Source organism: Arachis ipaensis, chromosome B10 (assembly GCF_059453495.1).
Source record: "Arachis ipaensis isolate K30076 ecotype BB chromosome B10, ASM5945349v1, whole genome shotgun sequence".
Lineage (NCBI taxonomy): Eukaryota > Viridiplantae > Streptophyta > Magnoliopsida > Fabales > Fabaceae > Arachis > Arachis ipaensis.
The window spans coordinates 56,918,416-56,925,417 of NC_142435.1; the positions used below are offsets into that span (position 1 = coordinate 56,918,416).

General features: G+C 36.7%; 1 pseudogene; it reads right to left on the reverse strand.

Moving 5' to 3' along the window:
- Positions 1-2,223: 2,223 nt before the first annotated feature.
- LOC148580155 (uncharacterized) lies at positions 2,224-3,072 on the reverse strand (annotated as a pseudogene).
- Between the last annotated feature and the right edge of the window lie 3,930 nt (positions 3,073-7,002).

Below are 7,002 nucleotides of genomic sequence, written 5' to 3' on the forward strand. Positions count from 1 at the left end.
AGCTTATACCACGAAGATTCTGATTAAGGAATCCAAGAGATACTCATTCAATCGAAGGTAAAATGGGAGTGGTTGTCAGGCACGCGTTCATAGATTGAGAATGGTGATGAGTGTCACGGATCATCACATTCATCATATTGAAGTGCGAATGAACATCTTAGATAGAAACAAGCCTGTTGAATAGAAAACAGAAATAATTGCATTAATTCATCGAGACACAGCAGAGCTCCTCACCTCCAACAATGGAGTTTAGAGACTCATGCCGTCAAAGAGTACAAAGTTCAGATCTTAAAATGTCATGAGATGCAAAATAAATCTCTAAAAGTTGTTTAAATACTAAACTAGTAACCTAGGTTTACAGAAAATGAGTAAACTAAGATAGATAGTGCAGAAATCCACTTCTAGGGCCCACTTGGTGTGTGCTGGGGCTGAGACTTGAGCTTTACACGTGCCTAGGCTGTTTCCAGAGTTAAACGCCAGGTTGTAACCTGTTTCTGGCGTTTAACTCCAACTTGTAACTTGTTTCTGGCGTTTAACGCCAGAATGCAACATGGAACTGGCGTTGAACGCCAGTTTACATCATTTATCCTTGAGCAAAGTATGGACTATTATATATTGCTGGAAAGCCCTGGATGTCTACTTTCCAACGCAATTGAGAGCGCGCCATTTGGTCACATGTAGCTCCAGAAAATCCATTTCGAGTGCAGTGAGGTCAGAATCCAACAGCATCTGCAGTCCTTTTTCAGCCTGAATAAGATTTTTGCTCGGCTCCCTCAATTTCAGTCAAAAAATACCTGAAATCACAGAAAAACAAAAAAACTCATAGTAAAGTCCAGAAATATGAATTTTGCCTAGAAACTAATAAGAATATACTAAAAACTAACTAAAATATGCTAAAAACTACATGAAATTACCCCCAAAAATCGTATAAAATATCCGCTCATCAGGTACTTCCCGTCTTCTCAGTGAAAATGTTCTACGTACACTGTCACCGCACGGCTAATCATCTGTCGGTTCTCGATCATGTTGGAATAGGATCCATTGATCCTTTTGCGTCTGTCACACGCCCAACACTCGCGAGTTTGAAGCTCGTCACAGTCATCCCTTCCCAGATCCTACTCAGAATACCACAGACAAGGTTTAGACGTTCCGAATCTCAGGAATGGCCACCAATAATTCTAGCCTATACCACGAAGGTTCTAATCTTAGATTAGAAACCCAAGAGATACACATTCAAGCTTGTTTGCATGTAGAACGGAAGTGGTTGTGAGGCACACGTTTATAGGTGAGAATGGTGATGAGTGTCACATAATCATCAAATTCATCATGTTCTTGAGTGTGAATGAATATCTTAGAGAAGAAGTAGGCGTGAATTGAATAGAAAAACAATAGTACTTTGCATTAATTCATGAAGAACAGCAGAGCTCCACACCTTAATCTATGGTGTGTAGAAACTCCACCATTGAGAATACAAAAGTGATAATGGTGGTCATTGGCTTCGGACCCAAAGAGGGAACCAGAAGAACCAAGATGAAAATACAATAGTAAAAGGTCCTATTTATAGAGAACTAGTAGCTTAGGGTTACAGAAATAAGTAATTAATGCAGAAATCTTCTTCCGGGCCCACTTGGTGTGTGCTTGGGCTGAGCATTGAAGCTTTCACATGTAGAGACTTTTCTTGGAGTTAAACGCCAGCTTTTGTGCCAGTTTGGGCGTTTAACTCCAGCTTTTGTGCCAGTTATGGCGTTTTGATGCCAGAATTCTTAAGCTGACTTGGAACGCCGGTTTGAGCCATCAAATCTTGAGCAAAGTATGGACTATTATATATTGCCGGAAAGCCCAGGATGTCTACTTTCCAAAGCAATTGAGAGCGTGCCAATTGGGCTTCTGTAGCTCCAGAAAATCCATTTTGAGTGCAGGGAGGTCAGAATCCAACAGCATCTGCAGTCCTTTTTCAGCCTCTGAATAAGATTTTTGCTCAGGTCCCTCAATTTTAGCCAGAAAATACCTGAAATCATAGAAAAACACACAAACTCATAGTAAAGTCTAGAAATGTGATTTTTAAATAAAAAATAATAAAAACATAATAAAAACTAACTAAAACATACTAAAAACATACTAAAAATAATGCCAAAAAGCGTATAAATTATCCGCTCATCACTTCCTCTCCATGGTTACAGAAGAAGATCCTTGAGATTTAAACACAAGGTAGTCCTCATTCAGTTACAGGACTAACTCTCTTCTGTCCACATCAATCACAGCTCTTGCTGTAGCTAGGAAGGGTCTTCCAAGGATGATGGATTCATCTTCATGCTTCCTAGTGTCTAGGATTATGAAATCAGTAGGGATGTAAAAGCCTTCAACCTTCACTAAGACATCCTCTACAACTCCATAAGCCTGTTTCCTTTATTTGTCTGCCAATTCTAGTGAGAATTTAGCAGCTTGTACCTCAAAGATCTCTAGTTTCTTCATTACAGAGAGTGGCATGAGGTTTATTCCTGACCCCAGGTCACACAGAGCCTTATCAATGGTCATGGTGCCTATGGTATAGGGTATTAAGAACTTTTCGGGATCTGGTTTCTTCTGAGGTAATTTTAATTGAACCAAAGCATTCAGTTCATTGATGAGCAATGGAGGTTCATCCTCCCAAGTCTCATTACCAAATAACTTGGCATTCAGCTTCATGATTGCTCCTAGATACTAAGCAACTTGCTCTTCAATAATATCTTCATCCTCTTCAGAGGAAGAATACTCATCAGAGCTCATGAATGGCAACAGTAAGTTTAGTGGAATCTCTATGGTCTCTATATGAGCCTCAGATTCTTTTGGTTGCTCAATAGGGAACTCTTTAGTGGTCAATGGACGTCCATGGAGGTCTTACTCACTGGAAATCACTGCCTCTTCCTCCTCTACAGGTTCAGCCATGTTGGACATATTGATGGCCTTGCACTCTCTCTTTGGATTCTCTTCTGTATTGCTTGGGAGAGTACTAGGAGGAGTTTCAGTAACTCTTTTACTCAGCTGACCCACTTTTGCCTCTAAATTTCTGATGGAGGACCTTGTTTCAGTCATAAAATTGAGAGTGGTCTTAGATAGATTAGAGACTATGGTTGCTAAGTCAGAGAGGCTCTGCTTAGAATGCTCTGTCTATTGCTGAGAAGATGATGGAAAAGGCTTGCTATTGCCAAACCTATTTCTCCCACCATTATTATTATTGATTCCTTTTCTGTTGCTTTAATGGCAGGAATTTAGATACTTCTTCCATAGAAGTTGGAAGTTAGTGCAGTAAAGTCACCAAGCACCTTCCTAGCATCTCCACCATTGTTATTGGGTTCGGCTGCCATGTTTTCTTCTTTCTCGAAAATTTCTGTAAGGTTCTCTCCAGAGTGTTGTGCTTTAGCTTCTCTTAGCTTCCTCTTCAGAGTCCTTTCAGGTTCAGGATCAGCTTCAACAAGAATATCTTTATCCCTGTTTCTGCTCATATGAAAATGAAGAGAATAGAAAAGAAGAGGAATCCTCTATGTCACAGTATAGAGATTCCTTTATGTGTCAGAGAAAAAGAAGAATAGAATGAAGAAGGAAGAAGAAGAAATTCAAACACACAGAGAGAGAGAGAGGGTTCGAATTATGAGTAGAAGAGAAGAAAAATATTTTTGTTAGTTAAAAATTAATTAATTAAAAAAAAAGAAAAATATTTTTGTTTTTATATAATTAATTAAGTTAGTTTCGAAAACATTAAAAGAAATAAAATAAAATTAGAATTTAAAACAATTAGTTAATTAAAAAGAATTTTGAAAAAGTGGTTAGTGGTTTTCGAAAATTAGAGAGAGAAAAGTAGTTAGGTGGTTTTGAAAAAGATAAGAAATAGTAATCTTTTAAAATCAAACAAAAAATCAAGTAGTTAATTGAAAAATATTTGAAAATAAATTTTGAAAAGATAAGAAGTTAGAAAAAGATTTTGAAATTAAGTTTTGAAAAAGATATGATTGAAATTTATTTTTTTTTTTTGAAACAAAGGAAGCTCAACACATGAGAGTGGAGCATAAAACAAACATAAACAGAAGAAAAAACTAAAAACAAAGGTAACAATCCTATGTCATCTCCGGCATTGCCATCAACAACCAGTAGGATCAATACCAGTCCACTCCTTATAGCTCAAAAACGATCTGTTTTGAATGACACCAACATTAACCTCCTGATTGTTGAAGATCCGGTTATTGCGTTCTAACCAGACGTTCCAAATAACTGCAAAAAAACCAGCCAGCCACCTCTTCTGCTCCTCTTTTCTACTTGTCGTTCCATTCCAACTCTCAAACAAGCCTTTAATGTTTCCTGGGACAGCCTAATCTCTGTGAAAACATCTCAACCAGATGCACCACACTTGCCATGTAAACTCACAGAATACAAACAAATGATGAACACACTCAATTTCTTTTTTACACAAGACACATATATTATCATGCTGTTGAAGTATGCTTAATCTACTCAACCTTTCTTTAGTATTCACTCTTCCCACTAAAACGAACCAACCAAACAGCTCGACTTTAGTCGGAACCAATCCTTTCCAGATCACACTTGTGAAGCTATAACTTATAATCTCCTCCGAAAGATTCTCAGATTGGAACACCTGCAAAAAGGAATTAGTAGAAAAAATACCTTTATTATCAAATTTCCAAACAAGATTATCCTCTCTGTCAGCTGATATTTTCACTGGTCTTAACCTCTCATGTAGTTGGTGCACTAGTTCCAACTCCCATTGAAACAACTCTCGCCTCCAATGGAAATTCCAAATCCACTCTAACCCATCCCAGAACCCACAATCCCCTATCACAAATCCTTGTTGGTTCCTTGGAAAACTCGCTTTTAGAGGACCACCACGTACCTAGTTATCTTCCCAGAAACGTGTTCTACACCCATTTCCAACTTCCATTGTTAGCCCACTCATCATTTTTTGTTTTACCCGCTGATCCTTTATATTCAACTGACAGATGTCTTTCTAGGGGCCACCCTTTACCGGTAGAGTCTGACTAGAAAGCATAACCTGAGGATTCAAATTATTACAGGAGCATACAATCTTCTTCCATAATGGACAATTTTCCTTAAAAATTATTTTGAAAAATATTTGAAAAAGAAATTTAAAAATATTTGATTTTGAAAATTAAGGTTGATGACTTGAATAATAAGAAACTAAAAGATATGATTCTAGAATTTAAAGATTGAACCTTTCTTAACAGGAAAGTAACAAACTTGAAATTTTTGAATTAAAACATTAAATATTAGCAATAATTTCGAAAATTATGAAATAAAATTAAGAAAAATATTTTGAAAATTAATTTTGAAATTTTTGAAAAACATGAAAGAAAATGAAAAAGATTTGATTTTTGAAAAAGATTTGAAAAGATAAAGTTTTTAAATCGAAATTTTGACTTGACTAACAAGAAACAACTAAATTTTGAAAGTTTTTGACTAAGTCAACCCAAAATTTTGAAATTTATGAGTAAAATAAGGGAAAGATATTATTTTTTATTTTTGAATTTTTAATGAGGGGGGAGAAAAACAACAAAATGACACATGACATAAAAATTTAAGATCAAAACAAATAATGCATGCAAGAACACTTTGAATGTCAAGATGAACACCAAGAACACTTTAAAGATCATGATGAACATCAAGAACATGCAAGACACCAAACTTAGAAATTTTTAGACTTTAGACACCAATAATTCAAAAATGCATATGAAAAACAAGAAAAGACACAAAACAAGAAAAATTAAAGATCAAACAAGGAAAATCATCAAGAACATCTTGAAGATCAAAGAAGAACACAATGCATGAATTTTCGAAAATTTAAGAAAATAAAAAAAATACAATTGACACCAAACTTAAAATTTGACATAAGACTCAAACAAGAAACACAAAATTTTTTGGTTTTTATGATTTGATTAATTTTTTTGTATTTTTCGAAAATAAAAAATAAAAATCTTAAACATAAAATAAAGTTACCCAATCTAAGCAACAAGATGAACCGTTAGTTGTCCAAACTCGAACAATCCCCAGCAACGGCGCCAAAAACTTGGTGTGGAAAATCGTGATTCACACTTTTCACATCTCCGCACAACTAACCAGCAAGTGCACTGGGTCGTCCAAGTAATAAACCTTACGTGAGTAAGGGTCGATCCCACAGAGATTGTCGGCTTGAAGCAAGCTATGGTCATCTTGTAAATCTCAGTCAGGCGGATTCAATTGGTTAAGGTTTAGATAATTAAAAGATAAATAAACATAAAATAAGATAAAGTTACTTATGTAATTCATTGGTGGAAATTTCAGATAAGCGTTTGGAGATGCTTTGTTGCTTCTGAACTTTTGCTTTCCTATTATCTTCTTCCAATCATGCGTGCTCCCTTCCATGGCAAGTTGTAAGATCCTCTCAGTGAAAACGGTCCTCTACGGTTTCTGCACGGCTAATCAACTGTCGGATTTCTCGTCTCGGATGAAAAATACCAGGCACAGCTACCGCATAGCTAATCATCTGTCGGTTCCTGCTAGCGTTGGAATAGGATCTATTGATCCTTTTGCACACTGTCACTGCGCCCAACATTCGCAGGTTTGAAGCTCGTCACAGTCATTCCTTCCCAGATCCTACTCGGAATACCACAGACAAGGTTTAGACTTTCCGGATCTCAAGAATGGCTGCAAATTGGTTCTAGCCTATACCACAAAGGTTCTAATCTCAGATTCAGATGCTCTGTTGTCAGGAGAGACGATGTGAATCGTTGATTAGAAACCCAAGAGAATATACTCCGGCTGTCGTCCAATGACTACGTTGAACATCATGTAGACCGTTTGTGGTTGTCAAGCACGCGGATCTTGGCTAAGCGAGTAACAAAGATAGTGGGTGATTGTCACGGGTCACCCCTTCATTCTGCCTTAACTGAATTAAGTACAAGAGTATATCTTGGAGAAGAAGTAGGCGTGAATTGAAAGAAAAACAATAGTACTTGC